Genomic DNA, 9,484 nt, shown 5'->3' with positions numbered 1-9,484 from the left:
ACACAATGGATAGAACAAAAAGCGTGTGTGCATGGTAAAGGAACACATCATCCATCATGATGTTCCAAGACTTGTGCACATCACCATTAGTGTCAAGCAAGATAGTATGAAATGCATGGCGATAGTGCAAACGGCATGAAGGTGCATGCGTGGCATGTGGGAACTCATGATCATCAACAATGGAGAAGGCTATGGGGGCCATCTCATGGACAATGAAATAAGCATTCTTGCATACCAAGCATAAGAAAGAGCAATTGTTCACAATCTTGGATGCAATGATCATGGAATGGTGTAAACATTTGGGGCAAAGCATGCGGAACATGTTATCATTGTCATTATCATTGCAAGCAATACATGGTAAAGAGCAAGTGGTTGACATATTGCAAGCAATGGTGGAAAAATTGAAGCTCTCATAGCATGGCATGGTCATGGTATCACAAGCACTCAATTCCACATGATCAACAATGTTATCAAGCAAAGCATCACATGGGAAAGTGAAAGTAGCATGTGACGTAGCAAATGGGTCATCAAGATCATGCATGCATTCATGAGTCATCATGTCCACTAGTGGGATCATGGCATCATCAACACCTATGTTGTTACCTTTGTAGGCCGACTCATTTGAGGTAGGTGTTGTGGAAGTAGGAGGATCCATGTGGTCGACATGTCCATCTTGGAGCAAGCATGGTGAGATATCATCATCTTCATGCACCATGTACATCATCTCCATGAGCGGGAACTCGTCCTCCGTGGAACCTAGTGCAACATAAGAAGACACAAACGAGGGAGAGGTTAATGTGTTAGCCAATGCGATGTCCTCCATGGACCTATCATCTACTTCTCTCAACTCGCTTTGTGTATCACTCATGTCCTCCAAACGGAAGCACTCAAACTCGCATATGGGGTGGAAGTCACTCAACTCACTATCACTCTCACTCAAGTGGGCTAAGTGGCTCTCATCCTCACATGGGATTGGTACCAACTCATTAATGAAGCATAGGGGAGTAGGCTCGACTTTCTCATCTCCATGCGCCTCCTTGGTTGAAGGGAAATTCCCATGCTCAACCATCTCAACTCCATGCGCCTCCGTAGGTGAAGGGAGAATCCCATGGTCACCATGTTCAACTCCATTGCCTCCTAAGTCGTCCTCAAGTGGTGGCATCTTGGAGACTTGTGCATTGAGCTCGTCGAAGTAGAGCTTCTTGGCGCTTGGCGTTGTGCATTGCCATGCCACATGACCCTTGGCCTTGCACACCTCACATAGGAGATTGGGACATTCCCGTGGAGGGTGGCCTTGTTGCTTGCACTTGTAGCATCGGAGTCCATAGGCATGTGACGAGGTAGGGGCCATTGTGGTGGTGGCACAAGAGGTAGAAGTCGCCTCATGAGGAAGGTATGCGCGATGTGCACTTGCCATCCTTGGAGTGGTAGGCACTCTATCATAGTGTTTGTCGCCTTCATGTCGAGGCTCTCGTCTACGTGCATCATCACCATGGCTTGAGTGGTGTCGTCGAAGACTCGTGGAAGATGTTGGTCGATGGCGATCATGAAGTGGCTTGTGGCGGCGAAGCTCATGTGGTGACGTATGTCGATGACGGTCCTTGCCATGCCTAGATGATGGCTCATGCGACTTGGCATGTTGCTTGCGGCACCTTGTGGAGATTGGAGAAGAGTGTCGATGACGCTCATGATGGGGACGCTCTTGATGCTCCAAATGGTGTACTTGAAGTCGACGATCTTGTGCATAAGCACTCTCATGGTGGCGCCTCGTGGAGCTCGAAGAAGTGTGTCGATGGCGATCATGTTGGGGACGCTCTTGATGATCCATATGATGGTGCCATCGTGGAGGTCCTCCATCTTCATATGTAGCTCCAATGGCCAAGTGGTGGTACTTGGGAGCATCGTCGTTGCTCCTTGTGGAGACTAGGTTAGGTTCCGCCATGGTGTCGATGTCGTAGGCGTGGCGTTGCTCCACCAAGTCGTCGATGTCATAGTCGTGGCGTTGCTCCACCATATCGTCCATGCTTGAGGAGCCATTGTCGATGTAGAGCTCCTCGATGTCGTCCTCAAGGTGATGCTCCACTATGTCGTCCATGTCGATGGTGCTTGGGGAGCCATGGTCGTTGTCGAGCTCCTCGATGTCGGATATGTCGGTGATGCTCGCGGAGCCATAGTCGGTGTCGAGCTCCACATGTTCCTCCACATCCGCGGTGCTTGAGTAGGTGTCCTCCTCGGAGTGCTCCGTGTACTCCTCCGTATCCTCATCTTCGCTATCCATGTTAGCACGATGGTATGTATATGGTGTATATGTTAGTGGAAGAACACTACCTCGCAATCTTACCGTGGTATGATAAGATCGGGGCGATCCAACAAGCCGAGGGTTAGAACAATTGTATCGGGCACTCACACAAAGACACACGCAAAAGCTAGCAAATATGGTGGTAGGTGAGTGTGGTGGAAAGCCAAAAGACGAAATCCGAAATCAAGTGTATTGTCAAGAGTGGGTGAAATCCAAAAATTCAAATGTCAAAGCGATGATCACTATAAACACGGAAAAGATGTGGAACGCACACACGAGATGAACGGGGTTAGTGCGACCAAGGAATGAGCGGAAAAGTGTAAGAAGCCCTTAAGCAAGGGTGCTCGGTGTCACACTAACACAAGAAGAGATCAAAGCTTCGGTTGCAAAGGAAGAGACAACAAGATTCACACGTGGCCTCTCTTCTCTTATCTCTCTTTTGCTTAAAAGCTTATGACTCTTTTGTATATGGTGGCACTTGACACTCTTTTGTATTTGGATATATGGGGGCACTTTGCACACTTTTGTATGTATGATGGCACTTGCACTCTTTTTGTGCTTTTCTTTCTTTTTCACGCTCTATGTTAGCGTTAGCTCGCTCTTGCTATCTTGCCACACGAGTTTTGCTTAGAAGCTTGACTCCACACTACACACACCTCACAATCGGGGCCACGTGCAATGTCTCACAACACTAGATAAGCAATGCTCGATAGGATAGATCGCAAAAGAAGAGGGGTTACAAGGTGGGGTGCAAGTTATACCTAGATGTTAGGCGGTGTCGGAACACACAACTTGCGATGAAGGTGGTGATGTCAAGAGTACGTTTGCAAGTCCGGGGTGCCGAGGATGTCGTCGCTTGCTTCAGAGCTGTGGGTTAGTTTCACAAACAAGGCACTCAAACCGGAACAAGCAAACACAAGTTAGCGGAAGAAAACGGTCAAAGTAGCTTGGCGGTGGTGGCGGTGGTATGCCGGTGGTGGTGGTGTCGATGCTCTTGCGGATGCGGCGTTGTTTGTTGGGGCCGCGGTGGTGTTTGCCGGTTGTTGGGGATGATGGCGGTGCTTGCCGGTGGAGGAGAGGAGTGGCGGTGGTTGGCGGTGGAGGTGGAAGGGTGGCGCCCGGTCCAGGGGCCGGTTGGGCCGGACCTGGGACCGGCCTGGCCGGTCACACGGCCGGTCGACCGGGTTCTGGGCTGGCCCGGCCGGTCTGCAGCCCGGTTGACCGGATTCTCAACCGGGACGCAGTTTCTCTCTCCTGTTCTTCACGAAAACCAAGCCAAAACGACCAAATCGGAGGGGAAACGATGGAATTGGGGGCTAAAAGTTGGGGAGATAGTAGATCAAGCACTCCAACACCAAAACCATGGACCAAAACCACTCAAAACGCAACGAAATCGCAGATCGGTCAAGAGGCAAATTAGGGCTATTTTTGGGAATTTTTTTGGGGAAAATTTTTAGAGACGAAATTGGATGGGTGGGGGGTCAAATCCGCGGAAACCAAAGGCTGCTGATACCATATGATGTGGTCTAAGACCCCGTGTGTGGCCCGATCTCGCGGATTGACTTCGAAACCAAGAGGGGAGATGGGAAAACGCGAGGAACACGAAGAACACGACGAACACGAGGAACTCCGAGACTCACGCACGCACACCAACCCGATACAATCGATACTTACCCCGTGGCTCGATGGACCACGCCAATAGAATCAACCCGGAAGAGACACGCGGTAGAATTCCGAGCGGAGAGATTGGTGAGGGAGATGAATCTAGGAGTGGGAGAGAGAGTGGGTAACACTAGAATCTCACACACCCAATCCAATCATCCAACATAGGTAGCCTTGATACAAAGGGGATGAAACCCTAGGGAGACAAAGCTCATCTTCATGTTTAAGCTATCATCTTGTCTAAAGAGGTAAGGTGGCGACCTGGGGGCTTATATAGGCATACAAGGCAGCATGGGTCGAAAAGGTACAAGTTGGTGGGTCAAACCCGACGAATCCGGTCACAGGGCCGGTCTGACCGGGCCTGGGACCGGTCCATCCGGTTCACAACCGGATTCTGGACCGGGCGGTGACCGGGCGAGGCTTCGGGAGCCCCGGGATTGCGTCCGGATGGCACCGGTCGTCGTTCCGGTCGAAAACCGGCCGGGCCAGTCAGGGGGCCGGTCAACCGGGCCTGTGACCGGGTGGGCCGGTCAGGGGGCCGGTCAACCGGGCCTGTGACCGGCCGGCCTCCCTCCTCCCGCTTCTTCTTCCTCTTCCTTCCTTCTTCCTTCATTCTTCCTTCCTTCTTCTTCTTCTTCCTTCTTCCTTGCACCATGATGAATGGCTCCTCTTCCCTTCCCTCGCTTCCTTGCACCATGGGTGTTCCTCCTCTCCGGTCCTCGATGACTCTTGTACCTAATGACATATAACATGCCGACATGAGGTAGCATTCCATTCAAGGTATCTACGAGGTCGAGTATCGAGAGGAAGGAGTTCACCTTGACGCGTGTAGCGTGGGTTAGGGTTGAAGGTCCACTTGGGGGACTCTTTGGCCATGGTGTAGCGTCGACGATAGGCGGGGTTGCACTTGACGGTCTTGAGGCGGAGGTGTCCGAAAGCCACCCCGCATCAGCATACATGCTTAGGGTAAGCATGCATAACATCAACAAGGGGGTTCACATACTTGGGAGCAAGTATGCAAAGCATCAACCAGGGGTTCAACATACTTTGGGAATAAGTATGCATAGAGTAGAGGATCAAAAATCACACATGATACCAGGAACCAAGTATATAATGGAGCAATGAGCACAACAAGAAGGATAAATAGCAAGAGATCAAAAGATGGCTTGCCTTGGCTTATTTGTCCCCGGACTTCTTCAACTCCATAAATATAAGAATTCCAACAATATAAATAATCTTCTCATCCGATTCCTCTTCTTCTTCTTCTTCGGAATTGTTCGCATCTATCGCCGGAAAATATAAAAGGAACACAATCAATCACATTGCATCAACAAGACAACATTCAACAATCAACAACTAACCATGCAGCCAAGGTATAACCTACTAAGGACTTATAGATACCACAAAACAAATTTAAGAGTTTTAATTTAGAAAACCCCATTTATTTACCTAGTAGAGGCATGAGTGCATCACAACTTAGCAATTGCCTCTCTCGGTTATCACCATGGTATAAACCAATTATCCCCTGGTAGATAACATCATGAAGAGGACAAGAGCATTAGTTTGGCATCACAAACATTCACAACATAATTTCAAACATTTTTGGAAAAGTAGAAATCAGTTTTCCTAATTTAATTTGCTCACTTAACACTATACACAAATAGGAAGCAAACCATGTACCACATCATTTGAAAACTTAAGCAAAACAAAAGAGCTAAAGTTAGGTTGCAGAGGTTTTGTTTTGCAAGCATAAAACAAAGGTTGCCCATCTCTACTAAAAAGATTTGGTCAAGGGTTTTAAATAAACCGAAAAGTTTTGCTTCAACAATGCATGTCACACATAAATATTACTAACAGAAACAAATATATATGAACAGAGACTAATAATATTTTTCCCAGATAGCCAGTACTAATACAAGACTAACCCAATTGGAATCACCCAAAAATATTAAACCTACAATTTTAGGAATTTCTTTGAATCTGACGGTACAGAAAAGAAGATCTGTAAGCCATAAATCGTAGAAAAATCCTAAAAATATGAGGCCACTGGCATTTGAAAGATATTTAAACAGAGATTCACACACAATTGGATTTGGGTTCAAATTGTTTCTGAAACTCTTACATATGGATTTACAAGTTTACTGCATGTCTGTAACATTTGCTTTCTCTCTGGAGTTACAGAACAGATAAAGGTGTGAAACTTACTTGAGATGATTAAGGAAACATCCAGTAGTCCTACAAAATTGGAATCACTCAATTTGGTTCAAAACTGGATTTTTGGTGATTTAAAAGCTAACAGCCATGTCTGCAGAACACACAGAACAAGTTTAATTCACCAAACATCATACACAAATCACAAAAATATGAGGTCTGCTGCATCTGAAAGGTATTGAATAGGTGGTTCTTACCCAGTTGGTTTCATTCAAAAATTCGTTTCCAAGCTCCTGGTTTAATTCGACAAAGTCAGATCTGACCAGATCTTGATCTGTGAACCATTTCAATTTCAGGAGGTCATTTGAAGTGAAACCAATGCCAAAATGAAGGTACTGGAGAGGGCTTTCACCCACAGTTGAGTTTTCTCAAAAAGGTTTTGTAAAACGGAAGAAATCTAACAAACAGTGATTCTGCATGTTTACAGAACTTTATTTACCATGCAAAATCCGTAACGAATTTGAGGATGAGACCAATGCCAAGTTGTAGATCTTTTCAATAACTATCTGCAGAACTTTGAATCACTCGATTTGGATCTGCACACGAGATTTGGCGGATTTTACAAATTCGTACCAGAATCTGAAACAGCAAGATACAGAAATTACTGCAAGGTTTTGGACGAACTTTGCTCAAGAGTTTCAGATCTGAGGATTGCTCAACCTTCTCCATGCTTGGATCAACATGCACCTGAATCAAGATCCAATCTTGTGAGAGGGGAAAGGAGAAAGAGAGCTGGATTCATCAAAGATTAAGGGAGAAGAGAGTGAGAGAGATGCTCTCATGGTGAGGGGAAGCTTGAGGGAGGAGGGGAGCTGCATCTTGGTGGCTTTCCATGGCCATGGCCGGCCAAGGTAGCTAGGTGGAGCAGGATTTCGTGGGGGAGAGGTAGGAGAGGAGTGTGGGGGAGTGGAGGAAGGAGTGGAGAGTCAAAAATGAGAAGCAAAGGAGGAGGGGGTGGCCGGCCAAGCTCCTTTTATAGAGGGAGGATGGTTGGCTGCCTCCTCATTGATTGGGCTGGTTGGGAGGCTGCTCATTTAGTGATTGGGTTAGGTGGGAGCCAAGGCTTGTAAGAGAAGAAAGTGGAGATGAAGAAATTTCAGCTCATGCATGCCAAGAGCTTGGCATGGCCGGCTACTTCTTGATATTACAAGAGGACAATCAAAGTGCAATACCATTTCATGCATGTCGGCCAAAGTTGAGTGTAGGGGATGATTAGCCAAAAGTGGCTTGGGGATGTATTCAAATTTGGGAAAGAGATGACAATAAACATTGGTGCCCATGTTGAGAAATAAAGTACTTTGATCAAATTGTCAATTTGGCCAAGAGATGATGGTGGTGATGATGGTTTAGATAACGGTAGAGCAAGGCTAAGAGAGATGGTGAGTGAAGTAACCATATACTCACAAGGATGAATATATTGACATCAATCATCAATTCATGAGGTTAAGGTGATGATGGAAAGAATAGAGGATTGAGATGGGTATGATGAAATATAAGTTGCTCTTCAAATAAGAGGTCAATTGGGAGTGATTTGAAAGTATCAAATGACCATCTTCATGAGCAAGAATTGGGGGATGAGGGGATACAATGTGGTAGATCAGAGATGTGCATAAGATGTGCAAGAGTTGCTATTTGAAATAGAATTCATTTGAAAAGTATTTGATTCACCTCAATTGTCTAGGGACAATTGGTAATGAACTCAAGTGGAATGGAGTTTGAAAATGTTGAGAGAAAACTAGTTGGAACATAGGAGTTCAAAATATTCTACTTACTTTCTAAAGTAAAGTAGAGTTTTTCTCAAATGTGAAATAAGCAAGAGGAAAACAAGAAATGGTGTAGGTACCATAAACAAGCTTTTTGTTAAAAAGAAAACAAAATAGAGAGTAATGTTTTAGAAATCATTAGTTGGTAGAAATGGAATGGAAAACAAAACCCATTTCAGTTCCTTGTTTTCTTTGAAGAAATACCTTGAGAAGATTTAATGAAACTAGAAGTAGTTTTGTGATCAAAACTAGAGAAGGAAAATCAATAGGATTTTTAAGAGAGAAAACTAATTTAGGGAGAAGTGTTCTCAAGGGTAGATGATGGCTACAAAATGTATCCACCATTCCCACTCTTGGTTTTGTGAAGATTAAACTTGAATAAAGACAAGAGGTAAAATTGAAGGAAGTGATCTAGAGTTGAATCATTGAATAGGATACAAGATCAAGTTGAATACATGAGCTGCAAGGATTGACTGGGACATGCAAGACGTGGAGGTTAAAGAGGGTGTTGCATAGATGGGGTCCATGCACTGAGATCACCAATAACAGTGGTGAGTGCTTAAAGATCAATTGCCAAAGTCTGGACATTTTAAGCCTATCAACACAGATGGTCGACATGGCCTCAAAACCGACAAGGATGAGTGGGTATAAGAGAGGGGTGTAGCTAGGGGTAGACGATCCCAAATTTTGGATTCAAGGATGGTTTGAGCTAGACTAACACTAGAGGTGAGTTTGATGTAGTAAAAAGGAAAACAATTTTTCCTAAGTCGCACATGTGTTTTATTAGGTGAGTTGTTTGTCTGACCACTAGAGGTGTTGTTATTTGAGGTAACTCAAGACAAAACTCATCAAGCAAAACAAGACAATTCATCTACCAACAGATCAAGGCAATTCATCACAACAAACAGATCAAGGCAGTTCATCTAATTAATCTTTAGAAAAAGTTTTTGTTCCCCCTAATTTTTGCAATAAGGACAATTAATCAAGGTTGAAAAAGTTGGGGTGTTACAACCGAGACATTGAGTTCATCATAGAACTACTCCCAGGAACTGCCCCCATAGCACAGAGACCTTATCGTATGAATCCCCAAGAATTGATCGAGTTGAAGCGACAGTTGGATGATCTGTTGGCCAAAGGTCTGATCAGGCCAAGTGCATCACCATGGGGATCGCCTGTGATCTTCGTGGACAAGAGAGACGGAACCATTCGCTTGTGTGTGGACTATCGAAGACTTAATGAAGTAACCATTAAAAATAAGTACCCTCTACCCAAGATCGATGATTTATTCGATCAGATGAACGGAGCAAAAGTTTTCTCCAAAATTGACCTTCGCACCGGGTACCACCAACTCAAAGTAAGAGAATCCGACATTCCCAAGACTGCTTTCACCACCCGTTACGGACTGTATGAGTACACCGTAATGTCGTTTGGACTCACCAATGCCCCTGCCTACTTCCTGAACCTCATGAACAAGGTCTTCATGGAATACCTAGACAAATTTGTGGTAGTGTTCATCGATGACATTTTGGTCTACTCTAAAACTGAGGAA

The 9,484-nt window shown here is 45.3% G+C and overlaps 1 long non-coding RNA gene across 1 annotated transcript; it reads right to left on the bottom strand.

Annotated features, from left to right (window-relative positions):
- Window positions 1–4,839: 4,839 nt before the first annotated feature.
- LOC127298105 (uncharacterized) lies at window positions 4,840–7,134 on the bottom strand. The gene is made up of 5 exons (XR_007849612.2): window positions 6,797–7,134; window positions 6,612–6,708; window positions 6,370–6,446; window positions 5,411–5,486; window positions 4,840–5,244 (listed from the first exon to the last, which is right to left on the bottom strand). It is a non-coding gene; the product is annotated as an uncharacterized lncRNA (long non-coding RNA).
- Between the last annotated feature and the right edge of the window lie 2,350 nt (window positions 7,135–9,484).

Source organism: Lolium perenne, chromosome 1 (genome assembly GCF_019359855.2).
Source record: "Lolium perenne isolate Kyuss_39 chromosome 1, Kyuss_2.0, whole genome shotgun sequence".
Lineage (NCBI taxonomy): Eukaryota > Viridiplantae > Streptophyta > Magnoliopsida > Poales > Poaceae > Lolium > Lolium perenne.
Note: the sequence above shows the minus strand (reverse complement) of the source record. Positions and strands in the feature narration are given on the sequence as shown.